Source organism: Bison bison, unplaced genomic scaffold, assembly GCF_000754665.1.
Source record: "Bison bison bison isolate TAMUID 2011002044 unplaced genomic scaffold, Bison_UMD1.0 scf7180017864341, whole genome shotgun sequence".
NCBI classification, from domain to species: Eukaryota; Metazoa; Chordata; class Mammalia; order Artiodactyla; family Bovidae; genus Bison; species Bison bison.
In genome coordinates this window covers 5,026,953-5,036,712 of record NW_011494913.1, presented here as the reverse complement: position 1 = coordinate 5,036,712, position 9,760 = coordinate 5,026,953, and the positions used below count along the sequence as shown (strand labels likewise).

At 43.5% G+C, this 9,760-nt stretch overlaps 1 protein-coding gene across 1 annotated transcript in view; it reads left to right on the top strand.

The window, feature by feature from the left end:
- The first annotated feature begins 819 nt into the window (after positions 1 to 819).
- The window catches only part of FRMPD2 (FERM and PDZ domain containing 2), a 95,610-nt gene continuing 86,669 nt past the window's right edge, over positions 820 to 9,760 (top strand). Inside the window, exon 1 of the mRNA XM_010854407.1 lies at positions 820 to 935. The gene's annotated coding sequence lies outside the window, so the exon portion shown is untranslated. The remainder of the gene's footprint in view (positions 936 to 9,760) is intronic.

The following is a 9,760-nucleotide window of genomic DNA, read 5'->3' as shown; positions in this document are numbered from 1 at the left end:
ATGGCAACCCACTCTAGTGTTCTTGCCTGGAGAATCCCAGGGACGGGGGAGCCTGGTGGGCTGCCGTCTATGGGGTCTCACAGAGTCGGACACGACTCAAGCGACTTAGCAGCAGCAGCAGCAACCAGAGAGTGTGAGAATTCCTTTTCTCCAACTGTAGTCTTCCTTTAAAAAAAACAAACATTTTATTGAGGGCTGATTGACGTACAAAGAGCAGTCTGTATTTAACACACACAACTGGAAGCTTGTAGAGATCACTGTACACCCATGAAAACATTGCCACAATCCATGCTGTAACCATATCCATCATCTCCAAAGTTCCTCCTGTCCTGTTATTATTATTATGTGTGTGTATCTGAGAATCACAGTCACATTTCTCTTGCCTTCTAACTGGCAGCTCCAGGTTATTTCTCATTGTTCTCAGATGTTTCTCTGTTCTTGTGGTGCGGGTCCAAAGGGCATGGAGAATGGCGGAGTTAGTGAAACTAAGACTCCGTTCTTGGCCGGCCCCCCGTTCCTTGCAGGGCTCCATTTTTTGATTGGACCGGGACATAAGGCGACATCATGGTCACAGCTCCCGCTGAGCCGCAATCCCATCGCCTTCAGTGGCATCTAATCCAGTTGAGCTCTTAGAGGTTCTCTCGGATCACTGGCTTTGAGGGCACAGACTGCTAGGGTGGCTGTGCCTGCTAACAGGCCAGAGGCTGCTCGGGGCTCAGGGCAGAGACCAAGCCGCCGGAAAGGGAAGGGCCCTTGTTGACTCAGTTGCTGGGCCACCGAGTGCTCAGTAACAAACAGTAAACAAAGGCAGAAGCACAGGCGGCAGAAGCAGCTCAGGGGAGAGACAGCACCCCTGCTCCTTGGAGAGTGGGCCACGATAAAGGCCTAGACGGTCACGGAGACTTTCTGGACGCAGCCTTTGACACAGGACGCAGGTACTTCTTGACGTCATTTACTTTCTCCTATCAGTCTGCATCAGGGGAAGGGTAAACCCGTGGGGAATAAGGAGAGCTCAGCAGGGCTAGGCCTTGTGTTAAAGGCTCTTCGCAGTGTTGTTTGGAGTATTACTTGTTTCAGGTTACTGGCATGGACTCATTCAAAAACAAGTGAAGGTACATTTGTTCCTAACAAAGAGTGGGCTCAACGGAGAGTTTAGAGTCAGACCAACCCTTGTTTGAATCACCACTTTGCTACTCAACATCTGTTCAAACTGAAACAAACTCTTTAACTTTGCTGAGACTCTTTCCTTACCTGTTAACTGGTGATGATAGTACACACTTTGTTGCAATGTTGAAGATCCCTGAGGTGATATATGGAAGGCAGGTGCTTGGAGGATAAAAGTAACCCAGTATATGCTAACTCTCCCTATCTTCTAGGAATGAGTGTTGCAGTTATTCCTTACAGGAGGTCAGTGGTTTAAGGTAAAGAGTCTCAAGTCATGTCTATGTAACGTCTAGGAAACAATGAACAAAAGAAAAAAATGTCAATAATTCGTCTAATATAATATGCATGCTTAAAGGAAAGAAAAACACTCAGTTTTGAGTTTTTTGACACTTTAAACAACCTTTGTTGTTAAAGCAACAACTGAAATCAGAGATGAGTATCTCCTGGCTAAATCCCACAGTTTGCTATAGGCTATTAGCTGAAACTAAGCTATGACCTTATCAATTTAAGAAGCACTTACTCGTGTCTCCTGGGTGCCATGCTAGGTTCTAGGGTGTCGGGAATACCTTTCTCTGCTCAGAAGATCTTCCAGGTGAGTGGAGGAGCCAGCAAGTTTACCTGCACAATAGCTTGTGGTGGTAGCAAGTGCTGAAGAGGTGAGGGATCCTGGAAGAGGGGCTGACTGAGCACTGTTTGAATTCTAGGTGAGAACTAGCGAGAGATGGGAGGGCAGGAGTTGGGGAAAGGCATCTTAGGCAAAGCAAACCTCATGTAAAGGCCTGTGCATGCATGCTAAGTCGTTTCAGTCGTGTCCAACTCTTTGTGACCCCACGGACTACATCCGCCAGGCTCCTCTGTCCACAGGAGTCTCCAGGCAAGAATACTGGAGTGTGTTGCCATGCCCTCTTTCACGGGATCCTCCCTACCCAGGGGTCAAACCATCGTCTCTTACATCTCCTGCGTTGGCAGGCAAGTTCTTTATCACTAACGCCACCTGGAAAGCCAGAAGCTTATGTAAAAGTCCAGGGGCATGAATAAGCTAAGCACATTCTGGGAACAGCAAACAGGTTGGAATAACTTGAGTAAAGTGTGAGTGTGGGCATCTGATAAGAGAGAAGGCTGCAGAGGCGAACAGGGCAGATCAAGAAAGGCCTTCTGTAGCTTGTCTTTCACTCAGAAGGTCCTACAGAGTCATTAGTGATTTTAATGACGGAGATGTCATGACTGCATACAGATATTAGAAAGATTATTCTGGTAGTGATATGGGTATGGGAAGAGTGACCCTGGAATAATGATGGCTTCCCTTGTGGCTCAGCTGGTAAAGAATTCACCTGCAATGCTGGAGACCTGGGTTCGATCCCTGGGTTGGTAAGATCCCCTAGAGAAAGGAAAGGTTACCCACTCCAGTATTCTAGCCTGGAGAATTCCATGGACTGTAGAGTCCATGGGGTTGTAAAGAGTCAGACACGACTGAGTAACTTTCAGCCTAACCTAAGGAAACAAGAAAGGGGATGTCAAGAACCTCCAAGCAGGTGCTAACACTGAAAAAACCAATCATGCATATATATATATATATTCATTATATACATTCACTCATATACATATAAATTCATTATAAACATTACTGATGTGAAGGATGTATACTGCACAATTTACAAGTGATAAAATACACAATACTCTTTACTGCTAATTCAGTATAGTCAAGGAATTCACAAGGAATGTATTCACTGATTTTTGCTGAACTCTTGTATCCTTTGTCAGCCTATGTTTGCAATTGACCAACGTGTGTAGTTTCAACATTAACTGATATTTTGTTTACGCTAACAAGTAAGAAGAAAGTTAAGCAATGAAGGTGAATGTGTTGCTTCTACTCATTGTCAATGACATGAATGACTTTTGTGCAGAATTGGACAACAGTTTTGAATTCTGGAAGACTATTTCCCCAAATTTTGTTCTATTTTCAATATAATAGCTACAGATATGACATACTTTTAGCTTTAATATGCATTGTTGATTTTTTTTTTTATCACTTTCTTAAGTCTTGTTGACTGAAAAAAAAAGCACAACCTGAAAGTTGAGCCTTATTTTTTATGTGAGGGCATTATTTAGGACCGGCGCCTGGGAAGGAAGCCTCTCAGATAGCTCTAGGGGACTATTCCAAAGAGGTAAGGGAGGAGCCGGGACACATAGGAGTTTTTGCTGAAAAGAAAAAAAGAAACACTCACGTAATTGAGCATCGAAAGATTACTGCTAAACACAAAAATCAGACATCTCAAGTTAATGATTTTAGTGCCTTTCTATGTATGTGAAGATGCAACATTCTGGGCTCCTTGAAATTACTTCTTTGATTTGCATCTTAACTATCGAGTCAGTAGCCTGTTTTTCTCTATCTTGAATTCCCCTCTGCGGGGCCCGCTGTCGGGGTGGCTGCAGCGGTGGGTAACATTCATTGTTTACTGGAGTTTTATGTTTGTCAACAGTGTAGACAGTCAACAAAACAACAAACCAAGTCCTCATTTGCAGCCTTTGTTAATTTCTTCGGTGTAAATATCCCCACTGTGGCCAATTCTAAGTTTCCAATGCTCTATCTCTGGACAGGAAGTTGGAAGAGATAAGTACTAATACACCATTGTGTGTAATTTCTATCATATACGTGGAGGAGAGCAGAGACTGCAGTATAGTATATAGTAAAATAATTAGGAAATGGTGGGTTTGAGCTTATGATTAATATAATTTATTTAATTGGAAGTTCCTATAACTTAATTTTTTGTAATACCTATGTTTAACAACCAGCTTGCAAAATTTCTGGGGATTTAATAGCTGGCTCTCACCAGTCGGTAGGAACATTCTTCAGCACATCACAGGATCCAAGAAAGTTTTAAGGAGGAACTTGCCTGGTGGTCTGGTGGTTGAGAGTTTGCCTTTCAATGTAGGGGGTACAGGTTTGCTTCCTGGTCTGGAAGCTAAAGGAAATCAGTCCTGAATATTCATTGGAAAGACTGATGCTAAAGCTGAAACTCCAGTACTTTGGCCACCTGATGTGAAGAACCAACTCATTGGAAAAGACCCTGATGCTGTGAAAGATTGAAGGCGGGAGGCGATGGGGACGACAGAGGATGAGATGGTTGGACGGCATCACCGACTCAATGGACATGAGTTTGAGCAAGCTCCAGGAGTTGGTGATGGACAGGGAAGCCTGGCGTGCTGCAGTCCATGGGATTGCAAAGAGTCAGATGTGACTGAATGACTGAACTGAACTAGAAGCTAAGATCCCACATGACTCCCGGCCAAAAAAACAAAACAGAAAACAGAAGCAATATTTTAACAAATTCAATAAAGACTTTTAAAAGGATCTACATCAAAAAAACAAGTCTTAAAAGAGAATTAAAAAAAATTTTTTAAAGGAAGTTTTAAAGAGGCACAATCCATGGGGAGCGAAATATGATTAGTAGGGATAGAAGGAGAGACAAAGACAGGAATTAAGAAGAATACCTGCTTCTCTCTACGGGCAAATACATCACTCATCAAAACAGGAAATATAGGAATGGATTCAGGGGTGCAAGTCAAGGCTGAACTCTTTGGAAAGACCAACATGGAAAGAGGACTATGATTTAAATATAGAACAGAGAAGGATGGGGAATGTTTACAGCCTTCAGGAAATGTCGCCGGACTTCTTCATATGCCTAGAGACACGGTGCTCACTCCCCTGGTGGGATCCTGTTCTTTGAATTCCCTGTATCTAAAGCCCCAGATCTGGCTCATCATCATTCAGTGGAGTTTGTTTGGCCAAGTTGTTGTGCAGTAATCCTTTTATTTTTTAACGGAGTGTTTACTTTGCCCTGCTATAAAATGAATGTAATGCTACTCTTGTTTTTAGCCTAAAAATACCTGGAAAGCAATGTAAACCTCCCCGGAAAGACTCTAGGACTGTCCATCACTCACGCTGCCTCTCTGTCAGTCTTGCTCATTGAAGTTAAGGTTATGGAGGAAGGAGAGGGCTGGCTTAGAAGGACTTGCTGACCCGAGAAAGTGCTGCTGGTGGGCCAGGGAAGTGTGTGCAGGGCACACAGCGTGTATGGGAATATGAATGAAAACAGCCCTGTTGACCATTTTTCCCCTTCTCAACCCCCCTAGTCTCTGGCTCTGGTGGTCACTCACCCTGCCCCCCCATTATCTTTTTTGGCAAGTCTCTTTTACCCATAGCTTTTGTCTTCAGAAGCCTACCTTTTGCGTTCACAGAAGCCTAATTGACATTGAGCATCTGGTCCTGGTTCATGGCCTCGGCTTATCCTCTGATAAGTCCTTCACCAAATTCCTTCTCTTTGATTTGATAGAGTAGTTACCCAAGTCACCCAGAACATTGACCAGCCCTAGTTGGGGGTCTCTTTGGTTACTTAACACAGCAATTATGCCTCCACATTTTAGTTGACTACAGCCATTGCCTGCTTGTCACTGGCTCTTCCAAACAAGCTAATGGAACAAGCAGGGCTTATGGCTTGTGATGTGCTGTGAACCACCCAGTGATCTTTGGTGATTTTGTTAAAATGCAGATTTCGACTCAGGAGACTAGAGGAGGGCCTGAATCTATTTATAACAAGCTCCCCGTTGATGCCAATATTGTTACATCTGAGAAACCATGCTTTGAGCTGCAAGGAATGGGGTGTACAGCTTAGGCCAATGGCACCTGTAGCCCCACTGATAGAGCTTCGTCTGTTCTCAAGTGTTAGTTTTGTGGGTTTGTCCCTGCTTTATCCCTTGCCATCAGTGTTTACTCACCGTTAATAATATAAACAGCTCCCATTTCTTGAGACGATACTGTGTGTCAGACATGATAACCAACACCACACAGCTTCCCAGGTGGCATCAGTGGTGAAGAGCCCACCTGCCAATGAGGGAAATGTAAGAGATGTGGGTTCAGTCCCGGGGTCAGGAAGATCCCCTGCAGGACAGCATGGCAACCTACTCCAGTATTATTGTCTAGAGAATCCCATGGACAGAGGAGCCTGGAGGTTACAGTCCATAGGGTCACAAAGAGTCAGACATGACTGAAGCGACTTAGCATGCATACACGCACAGAGAAAATTAACTGCCCAAGGCAGACAATGGTCAGTCCAACTCTGACTTTTGAACCTGCCCTCTCAGCCGCTATGATTTGCTAGTCCTGTTTTCCTTCTGGGTTTTTTGGCCCTGAAGTTAGTGTTTTTAGTTGCTCTCCTCCCAAAACTCTTCTTCCTGAGACTGGCTAACTCTCCTTCCCCAGACTTGGTTTTCATTTTATTCTTGGTCACAGGCAGCTGTATAGTTAATTGCCCTTATTTTTCTTGCCTTGATTGTAGAACTTCTGCTTATATTTCCTTGAGTTTAAATGGTTGTAATAGCCTAACATTATTGGAAATAGAGTAGGTAGTGAAGAAAAGTGAATAGGTAGTGAAAGGAGATTTATAGAATGCTGGAAAAGCACCAGTTCATGGTGGGTTGGTGTCGTTCAAGAGGAAGATTTTGAGACCAAGTCATCAGAACTGACTCTTCCATAAACTGTTGTTGCTCAGTCGCTAAGTTTTCTCCAACTCTTTGTAACTCCATAGATCGAAGCATCCCAGGCTTCCTTGTCCTTCAATATTTCCCTAAGTTTGCTCAAATTCATGTCCATGGAGTCAATGATGCTATCCAACCATCATATCCTCTGTCGCCTCCTTCTCTTCCTGTCCTCAATCTTTCTTAGCATCAAGGTACATTCCAGTGAGTTGTCTCTTTGCATCAGGTGGCCAAGTATTGGAGCTTCAGCTTCAGCATCAGTCCTTCCAATGAATATTCAGGATTGACTTCCTTTAGGATGGACTGGTTTGATCTCCTTGCAGTCCAAGGGACTCTCAAGAGTTAAGGATTGTGTCTTTTCCAACGGTTATTTTTAAGACATCTTTTGGTCACACTGCATGGCATGTAGGATCTTAGTTCCCAAACCAGGAATTGAACCCATGCCCCCTGCATTGACAGCACAAAGTTTTAACCACTGGACCACCAGGGAAGTCTCTCTGGGTGTTATTTTTAATGGTATGTTCTGGATGGATAAATTTGGCTGAAGGATGTATCTTTACCCCCAAAAGAATATTTAAAACCAAGTATTCATTTTGCAGAGTTTGTGACAGGGTGAGCCTCTTCTCAGCTTAAGTTGGGAGCCCACTAAAGTCCCTGTTCTGCCTGAGTTCCGTCCATCAGAGGTTGATCTAGTTGTCACTTTGAGACAAGAGGGGACTAAGGTCTCTGTGAAGAGGGACCTTGCTAGACTTGTCTGGCTCCTGGACCCCTCTGGAGGCAGCAGACTCCATCTAGCTAGCTGGTATTCACAAATCATTGCCCCCAACACACTTAACCTCTCTCTGCTTCACATTTTCCCTTTCCCACAGAGTAATGCAATTAGCAAAAGGAATCAATCACTCTTTGTCTTCGGCTGTCAGGCAGAAATGGTTACATTTAGATATAAAGCCTCGACCCTTTTTATAGACCGAAGTGAACATCTGGAGAACGAGGACCAGAAACCTGACTTGCCCATTCCAAGAACTTTGTCACGATATTTATTTTATTTTATATTTTAAATTTAATTGAGCTTTATTTTCCTACTTTATTGTTTTATTTTAATAGACTTTCCTTTCGGAGCACTCAGCATAAAGCCCTTGAGGTCCATCCAAGTGGCCACAGATATCAGCAGACTGCTTTCCATTGCTGAACAGTATTATGTGATGTAGCCACACCACAGTTCGTTTAACCATTCACCAGATGCAGGACATTATGGTTGCTGATAGTTTTTATTTTTTCTCTGTATCTTCACTGGCATTTAGTATTATAACTTTTTTCTCTACTAACAGGTAGATAGTGATACTTTGTTATAGTCTTAATTTTCCTTCCTCTTGTGGCCAATGATGTTGAACTGGTGATCTTTCCATGTGCTTATTCATTGTGTATGTATCTACTTCTTAAAGTGTCTCTTCTTGTCTGTTGCCCATTAAACTGGCGGATCCATGTCAATGTATGGCAAAACCAATACAATATTGTAAAGTAAAATAAATAAATAAAACTGAAAAAAATAGACTTTATATTCTAGAGAAATTTTAGGTTCACGTAAAACTGAGAGAAGATACAGAGATTTTCCCTGCACCTATGTATGTGAAGATGCAAGATACCTCTTCATCTGGGCTCCTTGAAATTCTTCCTTTGATTTGCATCTTAACTATCTAAAGTCAGTAGCCTGCTTTTCTCGATCTTGAATTCCCCTCTGTGGGGCCCATTGTTGGGCACGCAAGAAGTGAAAGTTGCTCAGTCGTGTCCAACTCTTTGAGACCCCATGGACTATACAGTCGATGGAATTCTCCAGGCCAGAATACTGGAGTGGTTAGCCTTTCCCTTCTCCAGGGTATGTTCCGACCCAGGGATCGAACCCAGGTCTCCTGCATTGCATGTGGATTCTTTACCAGCTGAGCCACCAGGGAAGCCACTCATGCATAGGCTTCCCCATTATCAACATTCCCCACCAGCGTGGTAGATTTGTAACAACCAGTGAATATTCACTGACTTATCATCACCCAAAATCCATAGTATACATTAGGAGTCACTTGGTGTTACATGTTCCATAGACTTGAACAGATGTAAAATGACATGCATCCACCACGACAATGTCATACAGAATACTTTCACGACCCTAAACAACATCTTTGTTCCACCTGTTCATCCCACCCTCCTCCCTAATCCTTGGCAACCACTGGTAGTTTTCTGTCTCCATTGTTTTGCCTTTTCCAGAATGTCATGTAATTGGAATAACACTGTATGTAACCTCTTCAGATTTTTTTCCACTTAGTTGAGCAATATGCATTTGTTTCTTCCACGTATTTTAATGGTTTGATAGCTCACTTCTCTTTCAGTTCAGTTCAGTTCAGTCGCTCAGTCGTGTCCGATTCTTTGCGACCCCATGAATCGCAGCATACCAGGCCTCCCTGTCCATCACCAACTCCCAGAGTTCACCCAGACTCACGTCCATTGCGTCAGTGATGCCATCCAGCCATCTCATCCTCTGTCGTCCCCTTCTCCTCCTGCCCCCAATCCCTCCCAGCATCAGAGTCTTTTCCAATGAGTCAACTCTTCGCATGAGGTGGCCAAAGTACTGGAGTTTCAGCTTTAGCATCAGTCCTTCCAAAGAAATCCCAGGGCTGATCTCCTTCAGATGGACTGGTTGGATCTCCTTGCAGTCCAAGGGACTCTCAAGAGTCTTCTCCAACACCACAGTTCAAAAGCATCAATTCTTCGGCGCTCAGCCTTCTTCACAGTCCAACTCTCACATCCATACATGACCACAGGAAAAACCATAGCCCTGACTAGACGGACCTTTGTTAGCAAAGTAATGTTTCTGCTTTTGAATATGCTATCTAGGTTGGTCATAACTTTCCTTCCAAGGAGTAAACATCTTTTAATTTCATGGCTGCAATCACCATCTGCAGTGATTTTGGAGCACAAAAAAATAAAGTCTGACACTGTTTCCACTGTTTCTCCATCTATTTCCCATGAAGTGATGGGACCGGATGCCATGATCTTCGTTTTCTGAATGTGG